A 14,734-nucleotide genomic window follows, 5' to 3' on the forward strand; every position below is an offset into this window, starting at 1 on the left:
GCTCTGAAATGTATGTTAGGCTCTCTAGCTTGTGCTTTGACTTATAAAAAGATATAAAAAAAAAAAAAGGAGGGACACGCACGTGCAGCCATTTCTCTGTGAGTCTAGTGCACAGTATTGCCCATTATGCAAATACTCTCTTGTTACACTGCCCCACTTCATGATTCCTAAAATCTTAAGCCAAATCTCAAATGAACTATGACATGGTCCTCAGTTTCTGCATAGTAGGACATTACATATTCTGTAAGTTAAGAGGCTTGAAATCTTGTTTTAAAAAAATACAGGTTTTGTTGCAATTGAAATCACTGACTCTAGCTTCTTGTTTGCTAGAGCTATTCAAGAAACTTCTGATGCAAATGGTCAAATGATTTTTTTTCCATTTAAAAACATCAGTTTTTCCAAGCCATTTTGATGTTTCACCAGGAAAAGCTGTTTTACAGTCTCACAGCTGTCACAAGAGGACAGCAAAACTGTCATGAACATTTCAGCTAAGGGAACTGCACACAGACTAGGATTAAAGAAGGGATGGTGAATCTACTTACTTTGCTCTCTTTCCAGGAGCAAGAGGAGGTATGAGGAAGCAGTACTCTCACCCTCTGCCCAACGTGGAGGATTTGGTGGGTTCAATTTTCACAAGGAAGGTCTGAGACCCACAGAACTACCATTTGACCTCTCCTAGAATTTGGTTCTAGAAAAACACTGTCCCATAAACAGTGCTGATGGCTTGTTGTTGCTGTTATTGTTGGTGGGCTTTGTTTGTCATTTTTTCCTTCTGTCCAGAACAGTTTCTACTGCACAGAAATGCTGTATTCAGCCTTCATCTGCTACTTTATGCTATATCGAACACAAAGAAAGGTGCTAGACGAGGATGGCCAGGGAGCAGAGCAGGAGTCCTTGCCTGTGTCACTGGCTTGAAATAATCTGCAGGTACTGGGCATCACCAGTCAGCCAACCCACCACACTGGGACCCTTGTGCCATCAAGCCAGATGGGGAGGATATCAAGCTTCCACCTCCCAAAGCTCTGTTCTTGGTGTAGGGAAGAGGATCCAGACTCCCAGCTAAACCCTGCACAAGCTGCTTGCAAACATTTAGAGACATCAGAAAACAGTCCACACAAGCTCTCAGTTAAAAGAGGTGATACGTAGATCTCTTTGTGCTGTTACCTGCAGCCCCTGGAAGATGTAAAATCTTGTGGAGGAAGTGTTTGCTGATCTCTGTCACCAGTGTAGTGAGATGGGTGACTCAGTGTTGCTCTAATTAATGCGTGGAAAGACCTTTTCTGAAATATATTTGGTATGTTTCCCCCTGGAGACAGGAGATATCTACAGCAAGCACATCCTCCCACACCTCTCCTGGGCACTAGAACTTATTAGCAAATCTCCTACTGATGCTCTTTTACTAGGGCAGGTACTGCTGCAGCAACCATGGTGGGAAAGGCAGGGTAAATACAGCCCAGGAAATTTGACAATGTTTTTTAGCTTCGTCCTGTATCAACTAACTATGAATCTAATGGCATATGCTAAAGGTCTGTGATCTCACCTAATCTGTAAATAAAATGCTTCTGTTTGAAGGAAGATGGCTAGACCAGCCAAAAATGATAATATGAACCTCTGCCACCCTGGCATCACCTTTAAGGAGCATGGGGTATCTTTGGTGTATCCTTCCTCCAGGAAGTTGCCATCGTGGAAGTTTTTCAATGTTTTCACAGGGTTATTTGCACAAGCAAGTCCTTAGCTCGTTGAGCAAAAAAACCCCAACAAAACAACCAACCTACCTGATCAAGCTGCAAACAGAGAGAGATGGCTTCAGGGGAATAAAAACCCTAGCAAAGCACTGTGAAACATTTGCACACTAGAGGTTAGCGTCATGCCAATTGTTTCTCACTGGAAGGATTGACAGGGTTAATTTGTTTTCATAAAGTGGTAGAAATTCGAAGCTCTGACATCTGCCAGTACCTTGGGCCAGCAGGTTCAGAGATTATTGATATGGATCACACAGACACACACAGAGCTTAATCAGGCAAACCCAATTGCATTGGTGAAAGTAGGCTTTAAATGAAGGGAGAGACAGGCAAAGAAGTGTTTATCTGGAAACTGGGACTGAAAGAGAGAACTGGCAGTGTAAGATAGTTTCTATTGTCTTTGCCTCACCCCTCAGATTTTGTACAGTTGTTGCAGGGATCCTTTGGCAAGGGTCATTAGCAAGAGGCAGAGCAGACAAATCTGATCTGGGACTAACTCCTTCAAGCCAGGCAGAGGGAGGCCACTGAGACCACCCAGCAGGCAGAGAAGGGCTCTCCTCCTGGCAAAGAGAAGACAGCAATGTGATGCATCTGTTAGCGTGCCTGTTTGCAGCACCCCAATTACGCCTGACCATGAAGTCTCCATTAACGGCTTTACCTCCAATGAGTTAGAAGTGATCCTGCTTTCCCTCGTCTTCCCTTCTTCCTTTGTAGTGATTTTTGGATTCTTTGCTGGGTTTATTTGCCACTGGCCACCTCACTCTGGGTTTTACATGCTTTTTTTTTGTGTAGAGTTCACATGTAATTGACACCATCTCCTGTGTCAGCCACTGTGGTGGGTTGACCTTGGCTGGCTGCCAGGTGGCCACCCAACGGCTCTCTCACTCCCCCTTCTCCAGCAGGAGAGAAAATAAGATGAAAACCTCACAGGTCAAGAGAAATAAAAAATAATTATTCTCTACTTCCCATCACCAGGCAAAGTCTAGCCACTTTTGGGGAAGTAGACCTTAATGTGTGTAGTGGTTACTTCAAAAGACAAATGCCTTAATAACATATGTGTGTACCCCCCTCCACCAGCCTTTATTGCTGAGCATGACATCATATCATATGCAATATCCTTTTGGTCAGCTTGGGTCAGCTGTTCTGGCTGTGTCCCTGCTCAATCTCTTGCCCAACCTACTGGCCTTTTGGGGGGGATTTGAAAGAAAGCCTGGATGCTGTGTGAGCACTGCTTAGCACCAGCCAAAACACTGGTGTGTTACCAACACCATGCTACGTACAAATGGAAAGCATAGCACACAAGAAGGGGAAAGCTATGGGGAAATTTAACTCCACCCCAGCCGGACCCAGTACAGCCACACAGAGAAGATAGGTTGAGCAGGGAATGCAGGTGACGTCACACTGAACTGGCCTGGGGAAATCAGCCTTTTTCTGATTTAAACCAGTTTCTGTCCCTATGAAGGCTGCGAGAAACACCAGTTCCCTCCAGTGATGTTCAAGACACGGCTTGGTGTAAACTCTGCCTTAAATTTCACAAGTGCGTGCTCAAGACGACCTCAGACAAACTTTCCTGGCTGCGTGGAAAACATTGATATTCTAAACAGAGTCCTCAAAAGTGCACTTCGTGCTCAGTGTATGATGTATCACAAAAGCACAGAATCACAGAATGGTCAGGGTTGGAAGGGATCTCTGGAGATCACCTAGCCCAACCCCTGCTCGAGCAGGCTCTCCCAGAGCAGGCTGCACAGAGCCACATCCAGGTGGGTTTGAATGTCTCCAGAGCAGGAGACCCCACAGCCTCTCTGGGCAGCCTGTGCCAGGGCTCTGCCACCCTCAAGATAAAGAAGTTCTTCCTCATACTCAGAAGGAACTTCTCCTGGCACCTTTTGTGTCCTTTTCCCCTTGTCTGATAAAATACTTTGATCTGCAGGATCCGAAAGACAACAGCTACTGCACCTGGAGTGGAAACCTGTTCTTCTTGTTTCTCTGGGAGCAGATTCTTGTGTGGCTTTGGTGCCTTTCCCCACACCTCTGTGAACAAACGCAGGCTGTGAGCTCACCCAGGCTAGCATCTCCCTAGGAAAAGTGTCTGTCAGGTCTCAGATCTTTGTGGGGACACCAAAACTATTGGAGTCTGTTGCTCTCCACTTCCTTTATGGCTAATATGAAGGAACTAGGCACTGGGGGGAGGCTGTTCCTCTCAGTGGTTTTTGGGTGCTGCAAGATTAGATGAGTTGCATCCTGTTCCCCTTGTCTCTACTAACTACACATCCCCCCATTGAATATAGGGTGCTGAGGATGACTTCTTCAGAAGTAGCTTTCTATATGATAGAGATCTGTAGGTTGTCTTAGGACAGGCCTAGCAACATGTGTAGGTAGCTTTATGGCTTCCTGGACATGTTGGACCAGATAAAATGCCATCGCAGCTGATAAACTGCCAGACTCTGCCTGGATCTGCCTATGCTGTTCAGGAATTACTACACAAAACCACCGGTGTTTCTCCTACTCCTTAGTCAGATACTTGTGCTCCTTGAGTTATCTCTCACTTAGTATTGAGGAAGAAGAGTTGAGTGAATAACTGAGAAAACCTTACTTAAGTCATCATACAACAAACCAAATGGTCTTGCTGACCTCACAATATCTTACGTTGTGTCAACAGAGGGCCAGCCAGGCCATTTCTGGGAGATAGTTTTGGTCATTGACAAAACTTTGACCCAGAAAATTTATAACTCCGGTTAAAAGTCCTCAGCTGTTTTTTATCATACTGATTTACACTAGCTGAGTACCTGCCCTGCTGTGCCTCCCAAACCAGTACAGATTTTTTTGTGCACATTTCCTTTCTTGCTTTAGGAGCAAAACAACAAAAAAAACCCACATCCCACCCCATCAAATAAAAATGAGCAGTAAATGCACAAAATAAGCTTGCAAAAGGGAGATGTGTCTTAGAAGAAAATGGAAACTCTTCTGAGTGAGAATGTTATAGCCTATGACACTGTCACGTAGCTGCATTTCTGTAATGGACACAATATAATGAGTGCTACTCATGAAAACTGGTTATTATATCCAAGCTGGAAGTCATATTCTGGCATATACAGAGCCGACAATTTGTTCACAGTGGGAGTTCTGCTGCTCTTCTGGTTTTCTTAGGTTATGTCTATATCATAAAGTATCTGCATATTCAGGCTTACATTGCTCCTTAAACTATCCTGTCACCCACAATTGAGAGATGAGCGGTTGAAGCTCAGTTTCAGCCCAAGCCCTTAAGCTCTACATGTCAAAGCTCTTTCCTTGATCAGCTTGTAGAGCAGTTTGAGTGTGGCTTTGAGGGGGTTGTTACTGAGCTTGAATACAAGGTCTCCCACGGGTCTCAGCCCTTTTGGACTCTTCTGCTCCTGCTCTGTGTGATGTCGGACATAAGGTTTTCCTTATACAGATTTTTTCTCTATAGATTGGAGTTTAAGAAAAAGCTGTCATCAAGCTATTCATTCCTTTTAGCGTGTGGCAGGGTTTGGTCTATCACAAAGGTATTGGCACAGAATCGGTAGGATGGTCACAGGAGGAAAACATTTTTGTCTGATGCTGTCTTGTACGGTCCCACCCAGGTAACCATCAGTCCCCCTTCAAGGGCAAGGTGCAAACCATTCATTTCTTGTTCCACCTCTCCTATGGTACTTCTTGGAGGAGACATGAGCCAGTCTCTGGGTATCAGTCAAATGACACCTACATCAGTGGCTTAGCAATGTTTCTCTGGGCTGCGCCTTGGTCCTGAGAGATGTCGCTTGTGAGTTTGTCACGCAGCAAGAATTCTAGCTGGGGGACTGACCATTGAAAAAAAACCCAACAACTGCTGCTGGCAGGTCTGACTGTGTTCATCTCTTTTGTATGTCTTTGGGAGCACAGTGACACTTCCAGGGTTTTTGTTTGAAAACTTTGTTGTAAGTTCAGCTATGAGAGAAGAGGAAAACAGCAAATATGCCAGTTCTATTGAGGTATAAAAAATCCAACAAGCAATCTAAAATGGCTAATAAAATAGTGCCCTGTGCCCCGAACTACAAGTAAGAAATGTTACATTGGAACTGATACTTAATCTACTGGATAAAGCAGCTCGTGTCTGTACATAAAATTAATTAGGCACAAAATACTCTCTACAGGCAAGCAGCCCCCATTATCCTGAGGTTTTATTCTTTTAAGTAAACAGAAACAGAACCAACATATTAAAAGTGTGGTCTTCTCCAGTAAAGCATATTCTACAATATTTTGCTCTCCATCATGTAACAGCTACCTTAGGTTACTTATTGACTGATGTGTTATGGATGAGAGGGTATCTTGCACCTGTGTTGTCCCTAGTGTCTCCTGATTTGGAGCTTGGAAGGGGAATAGAGACATTTTATGGCTGTGCCCTTTAGTGGGCTGGGTCTGGTCCAGAAGAAACTGCTGACTCTTACCCTCACCAGTTGTCTCAGAGAACAAGAAGCTACAGATCTCCACGCAGCAGTAGGAATATTAGCACCCAAAGTTGTAGCATCTGTCTTCCTTCATATTATTGCCATATGGCAAAGCCAAGAGTAGGGTCTCAAGTGTAAATCAATGAATGGACTATTAAGGCTTCAATTAATCAAAGCTGTGCTACAATTTCCTTTCCTCCTATGTGCCTGCTTCTTTTTCAAGCACACTTGTTATCTCTTCTCCATAGAAACAGTCTTTGCTTCATCTGTGTCTCTTCTCTTCCCATGTCCTCATCACTGCTACTCCCATCCCTGGAGGTATTTAAAAAATGTGTAGGTGTGGTGTTTAGGGACATGGTTTAGTGATGGACTGGGCTGTCCTGGGTTAATGGTTGGATTTGATGATCTCCAAGGTCTTTTCCAACCTAAATGATTCTGTGATTCAACGATTCTTTCCTTCCCTAAACCCCTAGGTTGGTCAAACAACACATGCTGCTTATCTCCATGGCTGGTGGGTTTGTCATGTTGCCTTACATGGCATGAACCACAGAGACCTCAAAATGAGGGCAAACACATTTGTAGCTGCCTGCTCTCTGGCTATGGTTACATACTGTGGGGCAAGGTAGGGTATTCATGGCTTCCTCTGAGCAGAAAGGGCAGCCAGAAATCGTTTTCAGTCAAGTTTTTACATGGAAGTAACATTACAGACTACATAAAAACATAATGGCATCTTTGCATGACAGGGTATACTGTACCGTTGTGTTTACAGATATATCCATTAGCACTACAACAGGCTTAGCTACTGAAGTCTTGTTCTCAGCAATTTTCTTTCTTGGCTAATAAGAAGGCCCACAACACCCATGGGAGCAGGATCCTTGGCAGTGCCCTCGTTGTGCATTTTGCATACAATATTTTGTCATCTGCTTCTGGGAGGAAAGGTATGGGCAGGCAGGTGTCATCCAAAGCCTGCACATAGTTTGAATGTTGCATTGTTGATATCCAAAATGTACATCACTTTAAAGCTAGTAGTTACTTCTGCCATACTTTTGATGCTGGCCTACACTGGGGAAACTTTTGAAGTACATGGAAGAAACACAGTAAGTAGGAGATGGACCATTCACAGGACCCAATTAGTTATGGAGCAAAGACAGTTTCGATTTGCCTCCAGACCACAGGGTCTCATGTCAGGACAAGTTTGTGCTGTTACACTTTTTGGCTCCCGTGGCACCAGAAGAGCATGGGACAAAGTAAAGATACAGAGAAGAGCAAAAATGTCTCCCCTCTGGAGAGTGGGCATGGAGGACAGCATGGCCAGCAAGCCACTTAGCACTAGCGTAGCTCCTGACATTCTAGTGCCGCAGCTGTTCCCAGGGTGCCCTAAAAAACCTGGACTAGAGAGGAAATAAGCATCAATGAACGCAGCTTTGAAGTAGCTGAGTACTGATGTCTAGTTGCAAATCTCCAGTACACAGAGAGATAGCCTTCCTTTATTTGCTTTTTTCTCGAAGGAGGTTGTCATTTAGATATAGTGCAAATGAGCAATAAGTTCCTCCTTGGGATTTTTATGTCCAAAAAAAACCCCCAAAACAATGCACACAATACAGACATTTGTCCAAGAAAACACTGTATTGCCTTGTGCAAACCAGCTCAACATCCCACTTCTCTTCAAGGCCAGGCACAATGATGGATTAAGCACAAAGGACGTTGTATTTCTGTGTGGTATGGGTGCCACCTCCCAGATAGCTCCAAGCCCTTGCAAGACGAGCTGTTCCCAGCAGACAGCAACAGGAGGAGCAGGTCTCAGCTGCCCTGTGTGCAGCATGCCCGGTGGCCTGGGGCAGAGGCAGATGGAAACCTTCACAGCCTCCTATTTTATTTGCTTGTCTTCTTTTTCACTTGTGTAGGTAATTATTTAGGGACTGGTTGAAGGACAGTGTAAACATCCCCAAGCAGCTGAGGGGAGCACTGCCCCAGGGCAGAGTGGAGGAAGCAGTAATGTGGCCAACCTCATCAGGTGTTGCTGTGCAGGTTGTGCCAAGATATGTATATCACACCGGCCACCCACCTCCAGAAGGGCACAGCCACTCTGTTAATACTCTCATTGGGCTGCACTTTTCTGCTACAGTTGGATCATTTGAGTGTGATAAGACCAACATCTTAATGAAGCACAAAGAGGCTGCTCTGCTGGCAGACGGGTTGGTGGTTGGGCAGAGGGCTCCATTGAGATCCAGATCTGGTGTCCGTCAGAAAAGAAATTTTTTCACCCTTAATGGGCTTGGATGGCTGAATTGGAAATGCTTTTTCCAGGTAAAACTATTTTCCATTCCAAAGGACCCAGCAAGGTACAATTTGGGGTTAAAAAGGAGTATTCAGTTGATTTGAACGTCTTGTTTACAAAAAATAGAAACAATGTGTTCAGATTTTGGCATAATGTTTCTTTCACTTTATATTATCATTTCTAAAGAAAAGGGAGGACTTCATGCCTATGACACTCTATTTTTTCCATCATCCTATCTAATAAAAGATATTACTTCTCCCTGCAAATCATGCTTCACTATAAAATGAAATGTTTCAAAACAAACAAACAAAAAAGCCATTTCAACCCTTTTATGCTTTTTTGTAAAACCAAACAACTGAATTTTGTATTTTTCTTTGGAACGTTTTTATTTTCTATCTTTTTGTATTAAAAAACATTATGAAATCATTTCCTTTCATTTTCTAGCTCAGCAATGAGGCATTTTCCAGAACAAAAGTATTTTTTACTCGGTTTTTCCTAAAACCCCATCAATTGACCTAGTGCATCCTAAGGACATTGAATCAGTGGTAAACTGGAGGGAGGCTGAGCAATATGATATAGTAGTTGTCCAGATTTCTAGAGCCCTTTACTAAATGTTCAACAGGATCTGTTTCTAGAAAAATTAAACAAACAAACAAACAACAAAAGCCACTAAAGCAAAGGAGTAAGCAAGCCTGTAATTATTCGTGAGACAAGGTAAATAGGTATTTGCAGAACAGCTCAAGTACCAAAGTTCTGTGCAGGCAGTAGACCCAGGAAGTTCTTGTTTGCATGTTCCCAAGTACCTGGAGCAGCAGTGGAAGGATTTAGGAAGCTGCTTTTTATCTCATTTGTGGTTTTGGTCAGGATTTCAGTTACTGCTTCTGCAGTTTACCCAGATCAGCACTTTCCAGTGACTGAGGCTGTAGGTGGCAAACCGGCACTGATGCCTTCTATTTCTTGATTTCAGAAGAGCCTTGCCGTGCATTTAATGATCTTCTCGTGTTGTGCTGCTCTTTCTGTCATCGTCAGTGATGCTAAAGCAAAATGATCTGTTTGTTACTGGTGAAAACTGATTCAGGGCTAAACCAGCACAGGAAAAAGAGATATGCTGTGTCTGTCAAGAGCTCATTATTGAAACAATAGGATATTAATAATTTGTTGCTGCTGGAAAAAGCAGAAAGGAAATGTCAATAAAATTTATCAGTATGAATATTCTCAGAATAGCTGCATATTTAATTACTGCTTTGGATTTTAAAGTCTCTTTTCTTTCTCTCTGAGCAAACACAGTTTATTCAACCAGGTACAGAGTTCCTCTCTCATCAGAAAGAACATGAAAGGTCTCTGATCTGCCTGCATGGGAAGCAATCTCAAATATTTGTGAGGTAAGAGATTGTTGTGGGGTAATGTTTTCAATGAGTTTTGGACCGCTGGACTGGCGGTTTCAGCTTTCCGTTCCTCGCTAGCAAGCCCTGCTCCCATCTCATCTGCTCTAGCTTGAACCTTTGCCACTGCTTCTCCCACCCTCCACCGCCTGGTGAGGACCACCCCGCTCCCAGGAGCCAGCGCAGTGGTGAGGGGGAGGCTGGGGCATGGGCGTTGCTCCCATCACGGGCCACAGGCTTATCTGAGCACTGGGTTAAAGTACAGTGACAAGAGACGGCAGCGGAGCAGCCTGCCATTTTAATTGGTATGAAAGAAAAGTCAGTCTGCATCGCAGCACACAGCCCAGCCATGCAGGTACAGCCTGGGGTTAATAACTGCACTGTCACAGTCTTCTCCATTGAGACTCGAATGGCAGCCGCAGAGTCACCCTCCTGCCTCTTTCTTGGGTACTCCTTTCTCATTTAGCTTCTCCGCACTCTCCGGCTTTGACTTCAGATACGTATCTCTGGAAAACACGCTGATTTTCCTCTGAAACAGCACACCGCTTGCAATATCTGCTGGGTTTGTGCGAGCTGATGGGACTAACAAGAAAGGGACCTGCAGTGCAGCTTGCACTCCAGAAAGCCCCCAGAAAAGACCACATCTAATTGAATATGCCTGTCTATACATAGACCTTGGGCTTAAACACTAGAAGTGAAGCTGTGAGAAAACCCAGGGGAACATTGCAGAGACACGCTTTTGTACTTTAATATGCGCCTGTACTGGGTGAGGTAGCAATCTGCTCATTCAGTGGTGTCAACACCAACTCTGAAATCACACCAGGAGCATCTTATAGCAAGGCTGTAGCTGTAGGCTAGAACGATTCCGTTATTAGTGAAGATAATTAGGACAGCACAAGCTTGTCATTGCTCTTCTTGAGTTTTGCTTCTTTTCTGTAGCACAAGGTAGAGGCTACATTTTCCAGCCCATAGTCTCCAGGAGATTTCCAACTACTTCTGCATGATTTCTTCAGGATTTTGAGTCATTAAGTCATTCATTTTTTCCCTTAGTTTCATTAAACAATATGACACAAACTGTGCACAGAAAACCGCTTCATTTGCTAACCATTAATTCTTTCAAGCATTAAAATAGCACCTGATCAGTTTCTCTTGCAACACACAGTTAACTTGCCTTGTTAATGTTTCAACAAAAAAATTGTTTGAGATGATACGTGCAAAAATATCCATGTATATAGTCTCCCACCTGTCCTACGACAGTCCCGAAGAGGGATATAGGCAATATCTATAAATCATAAAAGACCTGCAGAAAGGGAACAGGAACTGGTTTGTTCAGATGGTGTTGTTTGTGTTGTTGGGTTTTTTTTTAAGCAAAAACTGGATTACATCCAATAACACCATAGAGAGGCAGAGTAAAAGCATGCAAAAAAGTGACCACTACTTCACACAGCATACATCTATGCTGAGGAGCTCCATTCTGTAGATGAATTTTGTGACTGACACAACCCAGGCAATTATTGTTGTAGTGTTTGCACTCAAAAGAATCTGTCTTGTTATTGACATTATGTTTGCGCTGAATGCAAGCTTCATGTGCTTTTTTCTTCTTCTGGCCAAATGAGACCAAGGGAAATTCCTCCCCCTTATGGGAATGTTCATATTGTCTCTTGATCCAAATGCCGTCTGCTCTTCCTTTTGTTACAAGCCTGGACTGTGTCCCCTGGGATACAAGTTTTCCAAAATCTCCAGAAAACCAGTAACACATCTGGTAAACTTTTACCCAATTTTCAGAAAGCAGAACTGAAGCTCTTTTCACCTGCTGTCTCAGAAGAATCTCACTATTTTCTTCTGGTATCTTCCTCTTCAAAACTCCATCTCCACTCAAAACATTTTTAGAGCTTTCATGTTTGCATTTAGACAGGAAAATTAGTCCAATTAGGGCATTATGCTGCACATGAGGAGGCTCAGACTTCATCATTATTAGCTGAATGTTTTTTGCATAGAATGGAGAGGCACTCCAATTTGATGTTTCCTGTTTGAATTATATAAAATCCCCAAAATCACTGAAAATGGGGAGAAATTTCAAGCCGAGTTGTGAGTTGCACTTAAGTGCATTTATAGTAACACAAGGCACCCTCCAGGCCTCTGCTACATTATATTTTCTCCAGCACTATTAGGACTGTCTAGCTCCTTCTTCATAGCAGACTACCAAGAGCAGTGTATTACCATCCATACTATATGTGTCTTGCAAAAAAAGAATCAGCTGGATCCTGATGTGAAGGAACCTTACTTGGATTGTCCGTTCATTGTTGGTGATGTTTTATCACCGTTGACACAATCTGCAAGCACAGAGGGAGAAGGAACAGGCTCAGAATATCAGGATACATCAGGTACACAGGAATACTCTGTGCTTGGAAGAACAACGTGTTCTGGGGTGCAGCAGTTGGGTTTACCAAGCTGGCTCTGAGAGCTTTCTAGTAGCTAACACAGCTGATCAACCAATATGGACCTGGCTCCACCTCAGTGTTGGCTCTTAAAATACTTTGAAGATGCAGAACAGTTGCCATAGCTTATGGGTTAGTAATTTGTAGGATGCTTTGAGAAAGTTTATAATTCTAATGTGAACCCAGCTCTGTGTGTGTGTAGGTGTGTGGTTAGATGAACATGCTGGACCTTATCCAAGAAGATTTTTATAAGTCCTTTCACTTCTGTGATCCCTTTCCGCCTTAACTGCTAGGATTTTCTGAGGACCCAGTAGACACAAGATGTGGCTGCCACAATTCATTGCACCTTGGTAGAAATGCACATTTCCCCTTCATCATCCCAGCCACAACTGAGTGTCTGTGGGGAGAGGGTGTAAGTAAATCCTCACTGCAGAAGACCATGGTCTGCCAGGCTCCATGAATCCTAGAACAACCCCAAGTAACCTGTAGGCGGTTGAAAACACCTATTGATTCATTAGATGGAGAAAACGGTGCCATGACACTTTGTGGAACGGAAGTGCCTGATGGAAGGTGGCTCACATTTCATAGAAAGAGTCATACAAAACAACTGACCGCACCAGCCAGGTTAAAAATATCCATGTGCCGACGTCAGCTTTCTTTTATTTTTTTCTTAGAATAGCAGTAATGACCTTGGCACAAAGCACTGCCTAGAGACAAATGACCAGCTGGGATTAATGGTCCTTGACTTAATTTCTGCCCATCAGCGCCTCCCAGCCAGCCATTAATTCTGCTGAAATGCTCTGTACATCGATTATTATTGATTCATTCATTGATTGTGTCCAGGGTCTGAAGTTAGAAGCTCAAGTACTGAGGGCACCCTGGAGACTCTTCTAATAAGATGAGTTTGTTTAATTCATAGACTATTTGAGGTGCTTTAGAAAGAAGCATCATAAAAAGAGGTAGAAAAGGCAAAGAGCACTTATAGGATAATGAGACCTAGACTTCTCTGGCTATTAGAGCTGATGGTATGTATCAAATTACTTTGAATAGGCCTTGTACAGAAAGCTGGAGCATTGAGGAATCTGACTTGTATTACATGTGTCGCCTCCCAAAGGACAGTAAGGTTTCAAGCAACAAAGCCCATCAGAAAACCTGTACCTAGGGCAGAGAAGGCATTTGTAGGGTTAATGTCCCACCTTTCTTATTGGAGACATCATGTTTTCTTTGCCTCAAGAAACACAGCAGATCTCTCTTTCTGCAGATTACCTGGACATATTTAGTTCCTTTTCCTCTTGCACTTGTTGCTGTCTGACCTCGCCAGTTCTGCAAGGAGCTGTGTCTGAATAATTAATGTAGCACCCTTCAGGAAATCAGATTGATTGGTTTTAATACTGGCTTTATGACAGGATTTTCAAATTGCAAAAGAGAGGAAAAACGGTTTAAAAGATGATAAGATTTAATAACCTGCCACCTCCATATATTCTCTTCAAGTTGCCCTCCTGGGATTCAATGAAAAGGAAAAATTGAAGTGAACAGCAGCATCTTTGGGTGAGTTCTTTCATATCTTTTGATGTTCCAGTATGCATCAAATGGCAGGAGTGTACATGAAAGAGAAAATTTGTGGTTGAAAGTGCTCCCAAATACACATTGCTGAGGTGCTTCCAAAGCGCTGACAGCTGCCAAGCACTCCATGGTGACGCAAACACTTCCGAACAAGTTGCCCTGCTTCTGAAGAATGTGGGTAGAATTTTCGTAACAAAAAGAAATATGGTAATGTTGGCTGAGGAATAGCCTTGGTGTTCCTGATTCACAGAACTTCTAAAAGAACCCAGTTATTATAAATAAGCCCCCATTTTATTCACCACCTGAGCAACAGGAGGAAGTTTTCAGGTCATAAGAGGCAGAGATTCCTAGTTCCTGCCTACGCCTGCCTCCTCATTCATAGCTGATTTAATGAGCCTGTTTAAATCTTACAATTGTTTGTTGTTTCACATGCCTTTAATATTAACGTATTACTATTTTCTTCTTCCATAGGACACTTACATATTTTAATGGTGTAGATTGCACTGAGGTCTTTGCATGGGAAAAGTCTCCTACTGTGTTATTGTGAATAAGCAATAAAGGAGCTTGATGAGACTGTCTCCAAGCATAAAACTGTGAATTATTTCTTCAGAAACAGTCAAATTCATATAATCAATTTCTTATAAAAATACCTTCTTGTGTGGGAGAACAAAAAAAAGGACTTGAGAAAGTTGTGATCTCTATGAATCTGACATCACTTCTCTAGAATATTTATCTTTTGAAACTATGGGTCTATAATAAAAACTGTGATACCTTAGAGAGATTGTGGGTACCCATATAAATACATCCATCAAAGCTCATTAGGCTCATCATCAGTTAATGGGGAGAAATAAGAATTTTCAGGATGTGATTTAATGAATCTGGTTTA

General features: G+C 43.0%; 1 long non-coding RNA gene across 2 annotated transcripts in view; it reads left to right on the top strand.

Moving 5' to 3' along the window:
• LOC129735537 (uncharacterized) overlaps window positions 1-14,734 on the top strand; it is a 67,890-nt gene that overhangs the window by 50,863 nt on the left and 2,293 nt on the right. Inside the window, exons 3-5 of one of the 2 annotated variants that reach the window (XR_008731231.1) lie at window positions 559-9,847; window positions 13,777-13,833; window positions 14,320-14,415. This is a non-coding gene — a long non-coding RNA (uncharacterized LOC129735537). Of the gene's footprint in view, window positions 1-558; window positions 9,848-13,776; window positions 13,834-14,319; window positions 14,416-14,734 lie in introns of those variants that run through there. The other variant, XR_008731230.1, reaches the window with a different exon arrangement.

The sequence above is a fragment of the Falco cherrug genome, chromosome 3 (genome assembly GCF_023634085.1).
Source record: "Falco cherrug isolate bFalChe1 chromosome 3, bFalChe1.pri, whole genome shotgun sequence".
Classification (NCBI taxonomy): Eukaryota; Metazoa; Chordata; class Aves; order Falconiformes; family Falconidae; genus Falco; species Falco cherrug.